Consider the following 21,240-nt stretch of genomic DNA (forward strand, 5'->3'; position numbering starts at 1 on the left):
CAGTTCTGGACCTGCCCAGAGCCCTGGGACGGGGTTCCTCTCTGCCGCCCGTGGGGTGCGCGGTTCTGGCAAGCAGTTCTAGGCCCTCCCGGAGTGGTGCAGTCGTCCACAGCCACCGGCGTGGGTACGCTAAGGTCTAGAAGTACTTCCGTGGCTGCCTGGCACTGGGGGCTTCTCTGCGGCCACCCGCCACCCGCGGGAGGGGGGCGGGTCTGGTAAGCAGTTCTGGGGCCCGCTTTGTACCTGTATTTTATGTTCTTAAATGATCTTCCTTGGATTTATAGCTTGCCGAACTTCTTTCTGGGCTCAGCTCCCCGTCTTTGACTTCATAGATTCTGATTCCAACCAGTTTTTCTTCCTTTGTTCATGATTACTAAATTTAGTGGCATACTCTTTTAATAGAAGTGTTTGTTACCCAAGAGATTAGATGTATTCCTGATATCTTAAATAGGGCATTTTTAATTTTATCTACTGTATGCTGATCTCATCTGAAAAAATAGTAGGCAATGATTAAGATGCTACTGTCACAACCACATTGACTCCAAGAATATCATCATTTTGTTAGAGAATAGAGATTTTTGGATTGTGCATAATGTGAATATGTATATTTTTCTTATAGAGCCAAAGACTTTTAAAAAATTTTATCAATATAGTATAGTGTTTTGAGCTGCTCTTGCTATGAAAGAAGACGTATGATGCAAAGTCAGGTCAGGGGAGGGTTGTACCTGCTTACAAGGGTCATTCTTTGAAAAGCTTCTGGGTTTTTTATGGTTTTATACTATGACATGCTAACATTTAATACCTATTGTAGTTATTTAACCTAATCATTGTACCAAAGATATAATTGATTTTTCTCCTGGAGGAGGAACATAGAATAATAATGCCCTAATTTTGTATGTCTCTGTTCTATAATGATAGGCTGTCATTTTCTATAATTTACCAGAGATTATGAACAATGTGTGTAGGCTGAGTGTAGTTGCTTGGTAACCACCTTTGAAAACTTTCTTAAATGTAATTGCTTCTCTGCCAGGGAAACATTGATCTAACAAATTTGCATTGAACCACTCTCTAAGCAACTCAACATACTAAATACCTCTGTGCTTTTTATTTCAAATTATATGCCTCTTAAATTCTGTTAAGGAAAGCCACTTTTGTTATGATCATTATTTGTCTTTGAACTGAGAGAGATTTCCAAATAATTATCTGTACTTTGTCATTTTCCCTACTGTTTTTCTGTATCTCTGTTCATATTGCTTTTTTAGAGTTGAGTATAGAAACTTGTGAAGAATTATGAAATTCCCACCTATCTGGGTTTTCTCTAAAGTTGTGTATAAAAACTTGCACCATGTGAGTGTTCTCTTGGCTTCTGTCCCTGATTCCACCTATTGCTGTTAATCACACATTTGTGGACTCTATGTGGATACCTAGCATATAACCTCACTTTTTTTGTTTTTGTTTCAGGTTAATGTGAGGGTACAAACAACCAGGGCACAATATTTGCATTCTGTTAGGTAGAGTCCCTCTTGTAGTTGTGTCCTGCACCCAAGAGGTGTGCCATGTACCTTTATATTGTGCCCATTAGGTGGGAGCACACAAATTCCCTTCCACCTCCTGTCTCTTTCCATCCCATACTCTCCCATCCCTTTCTTCCCCTTCTCCCACCTTGAATTGAATTGAATTTTTCTCTTATGTGGATGTGTATGAGATCATCTGCTGGCTTATATTGAGTATTGAGTACACTGGATCTTTGCTTTTCCATTCTTGTGATACTAAGAAGAATGCATTTCAACCTATCCAGGTTAATACAAAAAGATGTAAAATCACCATTTTTTAAAAAAATGGCTGAATAGCATACCACAGTTTGTTAAGTAATTCCTGGGTTGATGGACATTTAGGTTGTTTTCACATCTTGGCGATTGTAAATTGAGCTGCAATAAACAATCTAGTGCAAATGTCCTTATGATACAATGATTTTTTTTTTTCTTCTGGGTAGATGCCTAGTAATCATAACCTCACTTTTAATGGTCATGTCTATCCACGTCTGCTTGCTTGAAGGAGGAAATAGTTAAAACCTAGAATTCAGTGAAATATTTATTACTGGCATTTCAAATCATTAATTGTTATACTATTCCAAGTCCACCTTTTATAGTTGTCCATATTTTCCCATTTGGCAGAAAGAATGTCTATTGACATAGGAATAGTTCACAGCTAAGAAGAAAGTTGACTTATTCTTTGATTCTAGTTTGAGGTGGATCTGTGATAGAAGAGATCAGAAATGGATTTGAGGAACTGAAAAAAACAGCTCTCTATTTCTCACCCAGACTTAATAAATGACCTCCATACTAGAGGAGAGGAGAGGAAAAAGGAAATTAGAACCAGTTAGTAACCACATTCTTTGAAGTCCACCCCATGTACCTGAATCCCCCTACAATCTTCCTTAGTCTCAGAAGCCTGGACAAGAAAGTCCCAGGTGCAATCTAGAACAACATCAAGACTCAGAGAAAACCGTCCTGCTTCCTACTAGCTTAGCAAAATGGCAAAGGTGTTTATAGGGGAAAAGTGGGCCAGAGAAAACCCCTCCAAACTTTCTCCATGTATCTTGAGTCTAATTATTCCTGGGAGCCCAATGTGAGGGCACAGAGGTTAGCTAAGAGTAAGAGCTGGAAAGCCTGTACAATGGTCACCTAGCAGGGATGAGAAGGTCTTTACCAAAAGAATGCTGCCAGCCAGGCTGCAGATGGAATGAAGAACTGAACCCAGGGACTGGAAGCACCAGAGAGCCTTCTGCCTGAGGTAGCACTCTGTCCCCCTTGAACCTAGAGGACAAATTATGTTAGCAGTAGACACCAGCACAGACATGACTTCAGAGAAGTTATATCTATCCTGCCAAGGCCACAGTGTTCCCACAAGCTTCCCTCTTCTTAGATACTACTCCAGAGAGAAAGATAAACACAGAATATTCAGCTAAGATTTAACCTGTTAGAGAGTCAATTTCAAGGCCGTACTGAATGAGATAAAAATCACTGCTAGACCGAGAAATCTCAGAAGTACTTGTTATAAGTTGACTGCTATTAGATAGTGTAGGGAACTGAATTTAATTGAGTTACACAAATAAAGGAAGTGAACATGTTTTGTTTTGTTTTGTTTTTTGGAGACAGGGTCTCACTATGTTGCCCTTGGTAAAGTGCTATGGAGTCACAGCTCACAGCAACCTTAAACTCTTGGGTTTAAGCGATTCTCCTGCCTCAACCTCTCAAGTAGCTGGGACTACAACAGCTGCCACAATGCCTGGCTATTTTTTCGTTGCAGTTGTCATTGTTGTTTAGCTGGCCCAGGCCAGATCTGAACCCTCCAGCCTGGGTGTATGTGGCCAGTGTCCTAACCACTGTACTACAGGTGCCACGCCAACATGTTTGCACTGTGTTTAGTTCACTGTGTGTGGCTCAACCTGGTTGTGTCTGCAGGCAGTGGTTGGGGATAAGCTGGGGAGGGGGAGAAGAGATGGTAAGTCTGAGAATGTTGAAGTATCTGTCCCATAAGGGACTGTATAGTGACATGGTCAAGAGCAGGATACCTGGAACTGAGTAGTCTTGGTGTGAATCCTGGCTCCATACATCAGCAGTTTTGTATTTTGGAACAAATTCTTTGGAGCTGCTGAATCTGATTTTCTTCTTCTTCAGAAATATGGTAATATTTAACCTCATAGGGTTGTCCTGACGTTTTGAGATAATATATATTAAATTTTGGCACATGGTTTTTGGATATAATTACAGAATATTCTATCCTTGACTGCCAGTGCTCTACCTTTATCCCCCACCCCTCATTGGCTTTGCTCATTCTGCATGAAAGAAGGCTGTTCTGAGGGCAGAACTTCCTTCTTATTAATTTCTGTATCCATAGTGTCTGGCACATAGTAGGTGGCCAAGCAATAGTTGTGGAGTGAATAAACTGGGGTGGAACTCCAGGGGGACATCTGGGATTATTAAAGCAGGTTCCACACATAGAGTAAGTCTCAAATGGAAGGGTTACAGTGGAGACTCATAGCTAGGTCTGAGAAAGAATTCTGGACACACAAATTAGAATAGTTTTAAAGAAAGAAATATTTGTACTTCCCAAGAGTGGGAAGGGCATGGCACAAGAGAAAGAAAGGAGAAGTGCTGGCGTGGAGAGTAAGGGGTTTGGGGTTTATTTGGGGATAAGAGGAAGAAAAAGTGATTTTTACCAGCTGATAGCAAAAGACATCTGTGAAATTGTCACATCTGTTTTTCCTTTTTTTCTCTTCTTCTTCTTGGTGAGGCTGGCTTATTAGCATCATTGGAATGTGGTCTTGCAGGAACTGGGGGTGAGGATGGGGGTGAGAGTATCACAATCCTTATATTAATATCTTCTCAATTCTTTCCAAGTGCTGTGAAAATAAACTCTGGAGGTAATTAATCATAATGAAAAGGTAAGGTAAGCCACAGGCAGTTAATTAAACAAGGCAGTAATTAGGTACTATGATCTTTCTCTCTTTTTCCTGATAGTTTACTTTTCTCCATTAGATGGTTTATTAGTAATGCCATCCTTTCAGGACAAAGCTTGGAGGTCAGTGCAGTAAATGGGAAAGCAAGTGGTTATATAAATGGTAAGTCTTGGGTTTTTGATCTGGTGAAGGAACCAGAACACAATCACACGTATGTTTTACAGTAGGAAAAACCATAACCTTTAGAAACTACTGGCTGTATTTTTCAACAGTGTGGTATATATTTGTGGGGAAGTGCCTGGGTATTTGTAGTGGGTAATTCTAAATGTGTATAAAATACTTGGACTGGATTTTTCAATCTTATCTGATTGTTTTAAATCTATCAATCATTTGTAATATCCAAACTGAGTTTTCTGTATGAAAATGTAAACAGAATTTAACTATATCACAAGGTCAGTAGTAATGCTTTATGAATCTTTAAGATCTTATAAAGATGAAGACAATTTAAAAATATCATTTGACATTTCAAGACCACAATAGATTTTCTAGAAGATAATTAACCCTTAGCCCTGGCTCATTTATAAAATGAGTAATAGACTTGACCTTGGAAAAAGGACAAAAAAGGATAGTGGGATCAGAACATAAATTGGCTTTCTTCATTTTTTCCCTATTTTATTTAAACATAAAAAAAGTATCAAATCTCATGTTTGTGGCTTTTATTTTTATCACAACTTTTGGGAATGCTAGCTAATGGTTTTCTGAAGAAAGAATTTCATATTTCTAATTTTTGAAGAGATCATTACCTTGACATGGTAAATCAGTGGTTCTCAACCTTCCTATTGCCACAGGCCTTTAATACAGTTCCTGTGGGTCGCGACCCACAGGTTGAGAACCACTGTCAGGTAAATGATGATATTCAATTTTGTTTTTCTTGAAAATTCTCATCATTTGATTTCTATATTTTTAGGAGTGTAAGGAATGCCCTATGCATAAAGTGATCTGATATTCTCTTCTAGCCATAAACAAATATTTTTTTATTCATGAGAAAAGTAAAAGGTTAATTATTGAATTCTTTTGAAAATAACCATTACAAAACAAATAAATGTGTTCATTTGAAGGCTATTTGAATGCATCATTTAATGTCAGAACAAATGTTCCATGTTTCCAATGATCAGCAGCAGGAAAGGGTTAAACAGAAAGATCCAATAATAGAACCCAGGTGAGCAGCCAAAGATTTGGTCCAGCAACTCTCAAACTTTAGTATTATAAAAGAAATAAGTAAAAAAATTGTTAAACCATGGGTCTCTGGGCCCTATGCCCAGATATTTTGATTTAATGAGTAATGTAACATGTTCAATTGTGGCCTCCAAGATACATTTACATTCTAACCCCTAGAACTTTAGAATGTGACATATTTGGGGAAAGAGTCTTTGAAGATATAATTGAATAAAGGATCTAGAAATGAGATAATCTTGGATTATCTGAGTGATAAATGCAATGACAGAAGAAACACATAGAAAATGGTGAGACACACAGGGGAGGCAGTTGTGCAAGGCAGAGATTGGAGTTTTGCAGCCACCAGTCACAAGATGCCCACAGCCACTGTAAACTGGAAGAGACCAGGAAAGATTTTTCCCTTAAAGCCTTTGGAGGGAGTATAGTCCTGCTGACACCTTCATTTCAAACTTCTGGCCTTTGGAACTGTGAGAGAATAAATTTCTGTTATTTTAAGCCACTCAATTTATGGGTAATTTGTTATAGCAGTCCTAGGAAACTAAGGCATGTGGGAACTTGAAGTTTAGTCAAGTAGATGCTGCTTGTAAGCAGAACATGCTTTGAATAGCAGTGATCTAGTAAATTCTGCAAGTTTGAATAGAAAAGAAATAAAATCCAGAATGTCCCATAAGACAGATGAGTGCAACAGGTTAGACCATCAAAATAGCCTAAAATGTCTGAAAATGAGAAATGTCTGAGAATGAGACTAAAGTTTGTTTGAATTGCCTTCTCTCCTCTGCTATACTTTCTGGTGCAAGGGTAGCCCTATGCCCATAGGGATTGTTAACTCCTGATTATCCTAAGGCCTTCACGTGTAACTTCATTTTAGAGCCTTCAGATTAGCTTTTATAACACACTCCACTAGTACCTAGTTCTTTGTAGCCCTTATCACCATTGTAAAAATTTGTTTCAACATCTTTCTAGAACATTATAGATTATACAAGAACAGAGAAAGTCTTAATAATCACCATATCCCCAGTTCCTAACATGGACTCTGACACACAGTAGGTACTCAATAAACATATGAATGAACGGAAGGGGAACCTTGATCAAAATAAGGTAGAATCATAGGCTCAATGATTACTACTCTTAGTAGAATGTTTGGTATTTCTGTATTTACTGTAGATTTTTATTAAGCAGATTTTGTAGATAAAAATCAGATGTTACAAATAGACCAACAAATGACTTTTAAGTATTTTCTGTGCAGAATGATTTACTGAGATGCTTTGAATTAAACTATGTTTTATGAGTATACTTACACCTTGTCAGTTCCAATGACTGGTGTGATTGTGCTTGTCATTTCTAAGGCAAGTTGATTTTCTGCCAATTTGTGTAATACACTTGTCAAAAAAGACATTTTCTGGAAAGCACTCACTTTAATAATCACAAAAATACTTACATTTTTATTAGTATTTTAAAGACAGGCAGTGAAACTGGAGCTGCTGCTTTTTTTTCTTCTCAACAGTATGAAGCTAGCTTTCTGAGGGGACTATTTCTTTTCATTTGTAAGAACAAAATGACTAGTCTGATACTCTGACTACCTAATCCTGGCCAGAATTTGTTAAATCTTAGGTTAGCACACAGATCAGTATTCAATTTTTGTGGGGACACTAGTTCCAGCTCCAGCTATAAAAGGTGATCCAGCAAAACTCAGCAGAAGCTGTTATCTGACAGTAGATCATTCTTCTTCAATGGGCTCTCCTAAAAGGTTTTCATTGACTACATGATATTTTGCATATTAGCTACTAGCCGAACTAGCTGAACTGTTTTCTACAAGTAAGTGCAGAATCTAAGTTTTGAATTTATGTCTGTCTGAATCTGAAAGACCATGTTCTTTCATAAGACCACATTGGAAAATAGCTGGTGTAGGCTGTTCACATTAGGCTAGATTGTGAAAGGAAATGGAAGGCTTTTCCTCCAATTTGTAACATTTGTTGTCTGTATGAAAAATCCAGACAACATACAACCCACACTTACTTATAGGACTTTTGAAGAGCAACAGATATAAGAAAACCTTTAAAAGCTGATTATCCAATAGAAAAGTCCTTCGTATGTGAGTAGCATGCTGTGAGAGCTGGGTAGAAACACTTGGTCTGCATACAGGCAGGAGAAGGGGGAAGTCTGCTAAAACCCAAGAGATTTGACAGATTCAAACAGAAGCCTTGGGGAAGGAGTGACTAAGTAAAAGTCAGTTTACCCCAAACAGAATAAATGCACAGAATATTACATGTACAGCATCAGTGTCCAACTGATAAGAACAAAGATAAATAAAAAGTCCTAAAGACTACCAGAGGAACAAAAAAGAAACAATACATGCAGATAAGAATTATGACTGGCTTCTCATAAGAAACAATGCAAAGTAAAAAATAATGGAATGCCATATTTAAAGGGCTAAAAATATCCTTTTGCTCTAGAATTTCATATGCAGTATGAAAATATATTTCAGTTATAAAGGTAAAAAAAGATATTTTTTAGAGAAAAGAACACTAAGAGAATTTGTCACTAACAGATCTCCACTGCAAGAAATGCTTAAGGGAAGTTCTTAGTTAAAGGGAAATATTACCAGTAGAAACTGGAATCTACAATAATGAGTAAAGAGTTCTTTAAATCCTTTATTATGCTTCACAGGTATTGCACTTTTTACAACAGTAAAATAAGTGATAAATACACAAAAATTTTAAAAAGGTTTGAAACACATATTATTAGTTAAAACAAAACCAGCCTAAACAACATAATAAAGATATAAAAAAGAAAGGAAGGGATAAGTAGAAATATAAGCTCTTAATGCTATATGTGAAAATATGTAATATTAATTCCAGATAATCTGTGACAAGTTAAAATATGCGTAGAGCAACAAGTAGAGAGAAGACAAAAAGGCAGATCTAAAAAGTCTAGAAAAAGCATAATATCGAATACTTAGAAAAACTTGAGTATGAAGTAAAAATGTCTACTTACACTATCAAGAATAAAAAATGGATAAATACTGCTAAAGGAAAAGTTTGATTATTTTTCTATTTCTAAAAAAAATGAAGAGGCAATCAAAGATCAAATAGCTGAAAATGTAGAGTAAAAGTATTATAGAAGTGTGTCAGCAAGTTGATTTATTTTAGGTTCTTTTCCTGAATTTTGGAAAGATTATAGTATTTGTCAGACTTTAATTTTTTTAAAACTCTACCTTTTCCAAGTAAAATGAACATAAAATAAAATTAATCCTTTTAAAATTTTATATTTCAAATGTACAATTTGGTGACCTTTGGCAGATGTTATACACCTGAGTACCACTACCACAACTGGGATCTAGAATGTATCTACCACTAAAAAGTCTCCTCTTGTTCCTTTGTAGTCAATCCTTGCTCAACTCTGGCAACTGTGGGTCTATATTCTTTTATGATAGATTTGATTCTCCTTTTAAAATTTTTGTATAAACCAAAGAGTGATGTATTTTCTCTTTTTTGTCTGAGTTGTTTTGTTCAGTACAATAGTTTAAGCTTCATGGATTGTTCCATGCATTTGTAATTCATTCTTTTTTATTGCTGAGAGGATTCCTATATATGGACATAGTCCTTGGAGTATATCAATTCACTTCTTGATTGATATTTGAATTATTTCCAGTTTGGGACTCTTACAGATGAAGCTGCTAAGCACATTTGCTTTGTAGACAAATGCTTTCCTTTCTTTCAGATGAATACCTAGAAACAAAATATCTCTATAAAAACTACCAAACTATTTCTTACTTTCTTTTTTTTATTAAATCATAGCTGTGTACATTAATGCAATCATGGGGTACAATGTGCTGGTTTTACATACAATCTGAAATGCTTTCGTCAAACTGGTCAACATAGCCTTCACGGCATTTTCTTAGTTACTCTGTTAAGACATTTGTATTCTACCCCTGTAAATGTCACATGTACCCTTGTAAGATGCACCACATAGGCGTGGTCCCACCAATCACCCTCCCTCTACCCATCCTTGCCCCTCCCCTTCTCTTCCTCTCCCCTTTCCCCTTCTTCTTGGGCTATAATTGTGGTCCCACCAACCACCCTCCCTCCACCCATCCTCGCCCCTCCCCTTCTCTTCCTCTTCCCTTTTCCCTTCTTCTTGGGCTATAATTGTGGTCCCACCATCACCCTCCCTCCACTCATCCTCGCCCCTCCCCTTCTTTTCCTCTCCCCCTATCCCCTTCTTCTTGAGCTTTCTTATGAAAGCTATGAATTGCTTTCATAGTAACTCTAAGTACATTGGATACTTTTTCTTCCATTCTTGAGATACTTTGCTAAGAAGAGTATGTTCCAGCTCCATCCAGGCAAACATGTAAGAGGTAAAGTGTCCATCTTTCTTTAACGCTGCGTAATATTCCATGGTGTACATATACCACAATTTATTGATCCATTCATGGGTCAATGGGTACTTGGGCTTCTTCCATGACTTAGCAATTATGAATTGGGCTGCAATAAACATTCTGGTACATATATCTTTGTTCTAATGTGATTTTTGGTCTTCTGGATATATACCTAGTAGAGGAATTGTAGGATCAAATGGCAGGTCTATTTTTAGATCTCTAAGTGTTCTCCAAACATCTTTCATTGTATCTATTTTAAAATTAACATTTCCCTAATGACATCTTTTCATGTGTTTATTGGTCATTCAGGTGTGATGTACCTGCTTAAATATTTTGCCTATCTTTTCTTGGTTTGCATCTCTTCTTACTTTAGAGTTGTAAGAGTTTCTATATATTTTGCACATACATAAGTCTTTTGTCAGATATATATGTAATTTTAATGTTTTCTTTCAGTCTTTGCTTTTTTAAAAATTTCCATAAAGGTGTCTTTAGAGCACTTTTTTCTTCTGATGAACTCCCATATGTAATTTCTTCCCTTTCTTGTTTGCATCCTATCTAAGAAGTCTTTGGCTCCACCACTATCTTGCTTTCCTTTAATAAGGTGGCAACCATGGGTCGGAGCAATCTTGAACCATGAAGATTGAGAGCCGGGTCCTTCTCGAGATTTTATTCCTTCAAAGTTGCCCCCAAAGTTAAAGTCATAGCTGCTCCTGCAGGAGCACCTCCACATCCTCAGGACCTTGAGTTCACCAAATTACCGAATGGTTTAGTGCTTGCTTCTTTGGAAAACTATGCTCCTGCATCAAGGATTGGTTTGTTCATTAAAGCAGGCAGTAGATATGAGGACTCAGACAAGTTAGGAACTTCTCATTTATTGCGTCTTGCATCCAGTTTAACTACAAATCTTTCAAGATAACTTGTGGAATTGAAGCAGCTGGTGGTAAATTAAGTGTGACTGCAACAAGGGAGAACATAGCTTACACCGTGGAATGCCTGAGGGGTGATGTTGATATTCTAATGGAGTTCCTGCTCAATGTCACCACAGCACCAGAATTTCATCTATGGGAAGTAGCCGACCTTCAGTCACAACTAAGAGTTGACAAAGCAGTGGCTTTTCAGAATCCACAGGCTCAAGTCATTGAAAATTTGCATGCTGCAGCTTACCGAAATGCCTTGGATAATTCCTTGTATTTTCCTGACTATAGGATTGGAAAAGTGACAGCAGAGGAGTTACATTACTATGTTCAGAATCATTTTACAAGTGCAAGAATGGCTTTGGTTGGACTTGGTGTGAGTCATCCTGTTCTTAAGCAAATTGCTGAACAGTTTCTCAACATGAGGGGAGGGCTTGGTTTAACTGGTGCTAAGGCCAGATACCGTGGAGGTGAAATTCGAGAACAGAATGGAAACAGTCTTGTCCATGCTGCTCTTGTAGCAGAAGGTGCTGCCACAGGAAGTGCAGAAGCAACTGTATTTAGTCTTCTTCAGCATGCGTTTGGTGCTGGACCACATGTCAAGAGGGGCAGCAATGCCGCCAACCTTCTATATCAGGCTGTTGCCAAGGGAGTTCACCAGCCATTTAATGTTTCTGCTTTTAATGCCAGTGACTCAGATTCTGGACTTTTCAGGATTTACACTATCTCCCAGGTTGCAGCTGCTAGAGATGTTATCAAGGCTGCTTATAACCAGATAAAAACAATTGCTCAAGGAAGCCTTTCCAAAGCAGGTGTCCAAGCTGCCAGAAACAAGCCGAAAGCTGGATACTTAATGTCTGTGGAGTCTTCTGAGGGTTTCCTGGATGAAGTTGGATCCCAGGCGCTTGTTGCTGGTTCTTACATCCAACCATCCAGAGTCCTTCAGGAGATTGATTCAGTGGCTGATGATGATGTCATAAATGCTGCAAAGAAGTTTGTTTCAGGCCAGAAGTCAATGGCAGCAAGTGGAAATTTGGGACACACACCTTTTGTTGATGAGTTTTAATACTGAAGCACATATTACAAGAGAGAGCTGAAAGTCTCCTATATTTACCTTTTTTTTTGAAACCTTAAAGTATAAATTCTTTCCATCTGGCCTAAAGTCAATAAAGCATTCTGCTTAAAAAAAAAAAAGTCTTTGATTACTTAAACATGGCAAGGATATTTTCCCTATGCTTTCTTCTATCTAGGTGTTTTATAGCTTTAGCTTTTGTGTTTAGGACTACATTATGAGCAAGTTTTTGAGTATGGTGAGAAGTAAAGATTCACGTTCCTCCCTTTAATCCCCAGTTGGACAGCCAGTTGTTTCTGCAGCATTTGTTCAGAAGACTATCCTCACCCTCATTAAATTCCCTTGGCCATATATGTGTGGGTCTGTCTGATATATGTGTCTGTATTTATACCAATTCCACCCAGTCCTGATAATTGTAAATTTATTGTAGGTTTTGAAATTAGGTGCCCTGAAGTCATTTGTTTTCTATTTTCAATTATTTTGGCTATTCTATGTCTTTTGTATTCTTATATAATTTTAGAGTTCACTTGTCAATTTCTATAGATGCTGCTGTGGAATTTTGAGTTGAACTGCATTGAATCTATAGGTAAATTTGATTTGAACATTTATTGATCTTATATATTTTGTTAGATTTATCCCTAAGCACCTAACGAGTGTCACATTTGGTATCTCGAAATATTTTCATTTCTATGCTATTATATCATTTTCCTATTGCAAATGGCATTGGATTATATCGTTTTCCTATTGCAAATGGCATTGGATTTTTAAATGTCAACTTTTAAGTTTTAATTACTGGGAAAGAGAAATACAATTTATTATTGTACACTGACTAGTATCCTGTGATCTTGCTAAGTTAACTAATTCATTAACTAAGTTCTACCAACTTCTGTTGTAGATCCCTAAAGATTTTCTACTTACATTCTTAGCTCATTTGTCCTTCACTTTATTGTGCCTCCCAGATACTGCACTTTTTACAAATTGAAGGTTTGTGGCCATCTTGTGGCAAGTCTATCAGTGCCATATTCCCAGTGGCATGTGCTCACTTAGTGTCTCTGTGTCACATTTGGTATCTCGAAATATTTCCATTTCTATGCTATTATATCGTTATGGTGATCTGTGATCAGTGATCTTTGATGTTACCATTATAATCGTTTGGTGCCCCATGAACTGCACTCACATGAGATGGCGAACTTAATTAATAATGTTCTGTATGTTCTGACTGTTCCACTAACAAGACATTCCTCTGTCTCTCTCCCTCTCCTTGGGCCTCTATATTCCCTGAGACACAACAATATTAAAATTAGGCCAATTAATAACTTTAAAAAGGCATCTAAGCATTCAAGTGAAAGAAAAGTCACACATCTCTCACTTTAAATCAAAAGCTAGTGAGGAAGTCATTTTGAAAGCAGAGGTGGGTCAAAAGGTAGGCCCTTGTGCCAGTTAACCAAATTGTGAACACAAAGGAAAGCTTCCTAGAGGACAGTAAAAGTGCTACTCCAGCAAACACATGAATGAATGATAAGAAAGCAAAACAGCTTTATTGCTGATAGGGAGAAAGTTTGATGGGTCTGGTTGGAAGATCAGACCAGCTACAACATTCCCTTAAGTCAAAGCCTAATCCAGAGCAAGGCCCTAATACTCTTTAATTCCATGAAGGCCAAGAGAGGTGAGAAGCTACAGAAGAAAAGTTTGAAGTTAGCAGAGGTTGCTCGTGAGGTTTAAGGAATGAAGGGACCTCCGTAACATAAAGAGGCAGCAGCAAGTGCTGACCTAGAAGCAGAAGTGGGTCATCCAGAAAGATGTAGCTAAGACCGCTGATGACAGAGTCTATACTAACCAATCGATTTTCAATGTAGACAGCCTTCTATCAGAAGACGCCATCTAAGACTTTCATAGCTAGAGAAAAGTCAATGCCTGACTTCAAAGCTTCAAAGGACAGGCTGACTCTCTTAGCAGCTAATGCAGTTGGTGGCTTTAGGTTGAAGCCAATGCTCATTTACCATTTTGAAAATCCCAAGACCCTTAAAAATTATGCTATATCTACTCTGCCTATTCTCTGTTAATGGAACGACAAGCTGGATGACAGTTTATTTGTTCATAATAATCATTCAATGATATATGTTTACTGACTATTTCAAGCCTACTATCAAAAGTTCCTGCTCAGGAAAAAAGATTCCTTTCAAAATATTACTGCCCATTGACAATGCACCTGGTCATTGCTGATGGAGATGTGCAAGGAAATTAACGTTGTTCTCATGCCTGGTGACACAGCATTCATTCAGCAGCCTATGGATCAAGGAGTAATTTTGAACTTGAAGTCTTAGTATTTAAGAAATATATTTCATAAAACTATAGCTGCTATAGATAGTGATACCTCTGATATACCTGAGAAACCTCAATTGAAAACCTTCTGGAAATCATTCACCATACTAGATGTCATTAAGAACACTTGTGAAAAAAAAAAAAGAACACTTGTGATTCATAGAAAGGGACCAAAATATCAACATTAACAGGAGCTTGGAAGACATTAATCTGATGTGACTGATGATGACTCTGAAGTGTTCAAGATTTTAGTGGGGGAAGTCACTGGTAATTCTGGTAGAAACGGCAACAGAACTAGAACTAGAAGCAAGCCCTGAAGATGTCTGAGTCACCGCAGTCTCATGGTCAAACTTGAATGAATGAAAAGGTGCTCCTTATGAATGAGCAAAGTGACTTCTGGAGTTAGAATTTACTTCTGGTGAAGAGCCTGTGAACAGCGCTGAAATGACATTGAAGGATTTACAGCATTACATTAACTTAGTTGATGATGTGGCAAGATTTGAGAAAAACGACTCCATTTTTGAAAGTTCCATTGTGGGTAAAAGTTCTATTAAACAGCATTGCATGCCACAGAGAAATTTTTCATAAGAGTTCATTTGTCCACAAACTTCATTGTTTTATTTTAAGAAGTTGCCACTGTCACCCTAACCTTTGGAAACCATCACCCTGATCTTTCAGCAGTCATCAACATCAAGGCAAGACCCTCCACCAGCAAAAAAATTATGACTTGCCAAAGGCTCAGTGATCATTAGCATTTTTAGTAATGAAGTATTTTTGAATTAAGGCATGTACATTGCTTTTTAGACATAATACAATTGTATGCTTAGTGGACTACAATATAGTGTAAATATAACTTTCATAGGCACTGGGAAACCAAGAAATTCATGTGACTTGCCTGATTGTGACATTCACATTATTGCAGTGATCAGGAACTATACACAATTATGTTATCCCTGAATAAAGATAATTTTACTTTTGTTTTCTAATATGTGTGTCTATGTGTCTTTTACTTTTTTTTTTTTTTGCACCGGCTAGGACTAAATGGGACTAGCACTGGCTGAATAGGAGTGGTATGAGAGAATACCCTGGTTTTCCTCTCAATTTTAGGAGGCGTGTATTTAATCTTTTACTATTCCACATAAAATTAGCAGTTATTTAGAAAATAGACAACTTATTTTAATAAGGAAGTCATCCTTCTATTTAATAAGTATAAAACAGCAAATTGTATACGCTCCAAGATCCTTTCAATCTATTGAATCAATTCTACTCTGGTGTCAGTAGTGTTTGTGCAAATAGCAGACACAGTGGTTCCTTTTCCCCCTAAATATTATCAAGTTGACATTTGCTAAGTTGTCATCAATCTATACCTGTCTGTTTATTAAAAGGAAAATAGCAATTTCCTGACTGAATATATATAACTAAGGATATCAAATTCACTTTTATGCAATCACTAAAATTGTTATTTGAATGATACCCAGATTGAAGAGTTAGGATCCTCATATCTATCAGTCTCTGTCTCTTGTCTCTTCATGCATGAGGGCACTTAAGTTCCAGGAGTTTAAAGTCTTCGGGAGGAAAACAAGACAATTCTCTTCAGAATACACCTAGGGACGCTCATAAATTCTCTTAGGAGTGGGGTCCGAATCCGCTGTATTTACTTGCATTTCTCATAAAACGTGGGTACATTGTGCCTGTGTTACATCATAAACAAATTCCTTTACTTGCAGCAACATGCTCATTCCTCAGTTCATGCTACCTGAAAGAACCTAATTTTATCTCAAATTCGAGTCAGGAATAAATTATTAATTTCAGACTCCTTCCTCTGCTTGACAAGGAATTTTGTGCCCATTATATTCTACTGCTCTTCTTTCCCTGCTCCTGACGTCCCTCTAATACCCTAATGTTAATTTAGCATGAAGCTACAGACCTGTCTTATGTTAGGAAGAACTGACAGTGGTACGGGGAAAACAGCTCTGGTGTAGAGAGAAGCTAGGAAAGTGTGATGCCATTTACTAGGCCCTGCGTGGATGGCCTGACAGCTTTGAGAAAAACAGTTATTTGGCGTGGGGAATTCTGTAATGCCAAGACAAACATCCAAAACCCAGATCAGGAAAGAGCTGAATGTCCTTTAGCCTAATAAGCCAGGGCGGTTCTTTGGCAAATGGTAACATACAATAATTGTTCTGCAGCTATAGAAACCAGGGCATTTTTCATGTGGGCTGAATCAACTGGGCTTCATAAGAAAAAAATCTCTTGCTGTGGCAATTCTTGCCTTTGGGTATTTTCAGAACAAGCTGCTGCTGGAGAAGATGGAGCTGTAGCGGAGGCATCCTATGCTCATGGTTCCTCTGCCCTTCCTTAGAGGATGAGCCATCCCAAGAGGAAAGACACCTGTTTCCCTTACACTGCTTCTTGTGGTGCACAGCGATATGACAGTCTGAGTAGAAACAGAAAGAGAAGATATATGATAATACGGTGGGGGGATCACAACTGGTCCTTGTGGATCAGAAGGAAGTTTTCATGCTTCTGGACAGCAGAGCGCAGTGCTTGGATCTAGGGGTCACCTGTCACTTGGGATGGATTTTAAAATATTTAGTATTTGTCCTTGGTCAAGGAGGACTGGGCCTTTCTTAAATTTTTATGGCTAGGAAGAATGTTGCCAAGGTATGCTGGTAAATATTTAACAGCCAGGTTTCTGTACAAAGAAAAAGCCCTGATGTATGGTGTTTTCCAATTTCTCCTGCCCTGGCTGATTTCAAGCTATCCAGGTGATGTCACTGAACTGGGGCTTGGAAAGAGAGTCACTGTAACCAACATTGTAAAGCATTTCCACCACACAGAGACGACAGGTGCCATCTCCAGAGCATAGGCATAACAGTAAATCGTAGCAAAATTAGAGTTTTGAGAATTTATTGCCTTTGCTTTTAGTATTTAAAATGTCGAGGTAAATAAATATCTTATTACTGGCAAATAGTCTGATTATCAATTTAAGAAGTTTTTTGGTGATTTTTCTTCACTTGTGGCTTTTCCATTTGCTCTTTTTTACTTATAGCTGGTCTGAGTCAAAAGGCTTTGCACGCAGTGGCTTGGCTTCACTTTTGTTCCCTCACTCAACTATTGGTTCTGATGCACTTTATGACCATAATGCCTGAGATATTTTTATAGACTCGAGTTCTGGTAGTGAAACATTTACCAAACAAAATTCTGCACTCCAAATTATCATTCTGATTAAATCAAATATCTCTCTACTGTTTTCTGTAACCCCAAATTCTATTTTTCTGTTGATTTATTCTGCTAACTCTGTTTGTTTATTAAGGTATCTTTTAAGCTTTCAATTTCCAGTAAATGACAAATGTTAATTTGGAGAATATTCAACATTCTATTCATTATATAAAGAAAGCAGCTTATAACTCACTCTACATGATTTTAATGTAGTATTATTTACATCATATTTAGTTTCTTGTTTTCAAAAAATCATAAAAACGAAACAAAGAAACAGTTTACTGAATATTGATTCATCAGATAAAAAGATACAATAAAGGGTAAAAAAAAGTTTCTCCTAGAAAACTTGACCCTGATTTTCTCATACCTTCTCATCTGTATTCTCTGACTTGTTCAGAAATAATATAAAATTAAAATTTAAAAATGCTCTTTATCCTCCTGGGTGAGGGGCACTACTGCAACAGGGACCTTACTTAACAAACGCAAACATTGTAACCTAATTGTGCTCTCATGTTAATCTGAAATTTAAAAAATATCAACACTCTATGCGTTTCTAAAGTGCTGCTTGTCCAGTGCCCCCCATCCATCCATCCATCCATCTGACAAGCAGTACCTTGTATCTCCAGCAGTGAAAACCTGACATAGTTGAGGGGCAGAAAAAGGGCTTGCTAGTTAGAATGACAGATCTCCAAATGACATAGCAATTGTGAGCCAAGGCAGACCTGCTACATTTGTTACATTCATTTTCTTTTTTTTTTTTTTTGAGGCAGAGTCTGACTCGGTTGCCCTTGGTAGAGTGCCATGGTATCACAACTTCAAACTCTTGGGCTTAAGCGTTCAGCTAGGTTTTTATTTTTAGTAGAGATGAGGTCTTTCTCTTGCTCAGGCTGGTCTTGAACTCCTGAGCTCAAGAAGTCCACCTCTCAGAGTGCTAGAATTATAGGCATGAGTCACCTCAACCTATCACTCATTTTCCCTGACTGGAAAACCGGGGACTCTGAAACAAGGATTAGGATATCTACATGGATGTTCCAGAGGAATCTGGCTCTGTAGTCTCTCCCCTGAAGCCTTAGAGCTTGGGGGCAGGAGTGGGGGGCAGCATCCCTCAGTATAATGAGAGCTGGGACTTCCTTGTGCAAGGGGAAGCTGTAGGGTCCCTCCCAGCATGGTGGCAAGTGCTCAGAACATGTCAGGATAATCCCTTCACAGTAAAGTCAAATTGCTGCATCTTGCATCCCTACTACAAAGAAGTAAGTATGGCACCTGTTAGACCTTTGGGGTTCTGAGAAAACATGTTTTACACCAAGGGCAACGTCCCCAGCACAGGTGTTGAGTTACATGGAAGCCTGGCGGCTTCAAGAAAGGGCTCTGCAGGGGGTCCAGAGGACTATGCACGCAGCTCCACCCCTTGGAGTATTCGTGGTGGGAAAAGATGCACCGTGAAGTTTACATTAGCCCCAGAGGGGGAATCATAGCCCTTGCCCCTGGGTTCTGAAGCAAGGCTGTGCCCGCTTAGCACACAAACACCTTTTTGAGAAACAGCTCCCCACATGTCACTGGGCTCTGGTAAGAGAAGTAACACTAGAACATGGAGCACTGAATGGCCACAGACCTCGAATTGCCTACTTTAAGCTGGATCTATCAGAGAAACCAGGGAATAAAGTCAGACTAGCAGCTATCCTTCGCAAGACTGGAACAGTATGTCTGGGATTACGTCTGGCAAGATGGGAGGCTCTGAGCAAGCTGGGGAGCAGATAAGTATTCTTATTAGCACACTTATTAAATCTTTAATGTCCATTATGTATTTTATAAAGGTTTTCAATAAACTGAATTCTCTCAGATATATTTCTGGTCTGCTCTGTTAACTGGGAAATAGAATTAACTGGAGCAGGCAATTGTCTGAGCATTCCATTCAACTGAATTTTCACCATGGTATCATTGAACAGTCTGATAACAGAAGGATATACAACAAATTGTGAATTCTGATTAATAAAGAAATTAATATGCTTGGTGAGGTGGCTCACGCCTGATAATCCTAGCACTCTGGGAGGCTGAGGTGAGAGGATAGCTTGAGCTCAGGAGTTTGAGAACAGCCTGAGCAAGAATAAGATCCTGTCTCTACTAAAAATAGAAAAACTAGACAGGTCTAGCAGTGTACACCTATAGTCCCAGCTGCTTGGGAGGCTGAGGCAAGAGGATTGCTTGAGCCTAAGAGTTTGAGGTTGCTGTGAGCTATGACACTATGGCACTCTACCCAAGGAGACAGAGTAAGACTCCGTCTCCAAAATAAAAAAAGAAAGAAAATAATAGAGACTGGTAATCAACATAAGTATTTTGGGGTGTTGTTAAAGTTTGGGAAGACAAACTCCCATCTTGGGAGCTTTTCTTTGGGGGGACAAGGTGGAAATATCCGTCCTGCAGATATTATCTGCAAATTTATCATGCTCCCCAGGGATGAGCACCAACTTTTGGGCAACACCAAAGGGAGCTATGTAAATGGACCATTTGATTGGCTTTGCAGGAGCACTAATAAATGCTTGACTTTTGCCAGTGTGGTAATTAGGAATGTTAAATGGAACCTGCCAACAAAGCCATTTTGCTTGATTGCACCGTAATTGCTTTCATATCATTGATAACAAACTGTGCATAATTAGACACTATTTTAACTCTAATAATAAATAACACACTCTATTTTACATGGCTACAGAATATCCTAGAGAAATAACACCCTTATGTCATAGAACAACAGCTTGATTGTTCACTAAAGGAAGACTTGACTTTCCAGATTGTTCACCAACAGTGAGGATGGATTTGGTAATTTTTATACCACAGTGTTGACTGTGTCGCAAACTTACCTAAATGATAACTGAAAACATAATGTATGAGAAGATTTTGAATGTTCTTACCACAAAGAAATGATAAATGTTTTAAGTGCTGGATTTGGTAATTACTCTAATTTGATCATTATGTATATGTGTACTTGCACTGAACCATCACACTATACCCCATAAATATGTAAAACTATAAACTTACAAATTAATTTATGATGAAAATTTATTTATTTATTTAATTTTTTTTTTGAGACAGAATCTCACTACGTTGCCCTGAGTAGAGTGCTATGGCATCACAGCTCACAGCAACCTCCAACTCTTGGACTTAAGCAATTCTCTTGCCTCAGGCACCCAAGTAGCTGGGACTACACGCACCTGCCAGAACGCTCGGCTATTTTTTTTGTTGCAGTTGTTTAACTGGTCTGGGCCAGGTTTGAACCCACCACCCCTGGTTATGTGGCTGGCGCCATAACCACTGTGTTGCAGATGCCGAGCTGAAAATTTTTTAAAAGAAAAATATACACAGCATTTAATGGTAACGCACTTCATTCTAGCATGCAAACAATATCGAATCTTCACAGTACAATTAATAATAAAAAGAAATCTTTACTACATTACAGATGTGAAGTAATACTTCAGACTCAAGGCAACAAAACCAGTCAACAGTAGAATAAAGGCTATTTTTAGTGTGATGCATTCATGATTTAACAAGTGAAAATGTTTATATAACTGATGTATCCCCGAGCTGCCACACATACAAGCAATTTAGTGCTCTTGTTCCAAAGAATGGCTCTTTGTGACAA

At 38.1% G+C, this 21,240-nt stretch overlaps 1 pseudogene across 1 annotated transcript in view; it reads left to right on the forward strand.

Annotated features, from left to right (window-relative positions):
• The window catches only part of LOC100953642, a 73,300-nt pseudogene extending 61,213 nt beyond the window's left edge, over window positions 1-12,087 (forward strand). The window contains exon 2 of the transcript XR_002772334.1: window positions 10,716-12,087. The product of XR_002772334.1 is annotated as a cytochrome b-c1 complex subunit 2, mitochondrial pseudogene (transcript). The remainder of the gene's footprint in view (window positions 1-10,715) is intronic.
• Window positions 12,088-21,240: the final 9,153 nt, after the last annotated feature.

This window comes from Otolemur garnettii, unplaced genomic scaffold, assembly GCF_000181295.1.
Source record: "Otolemur garnettii isolate 467f Iridium unplaced genomic scaffold, OtoGar3 scaffold00017, whole genome shotgun sequence".
NCBI lineage: Eukaryota > Metazoa > Chordata > Mammalia > Primates > Galagidae > Otolemur > Otolemur garnettii.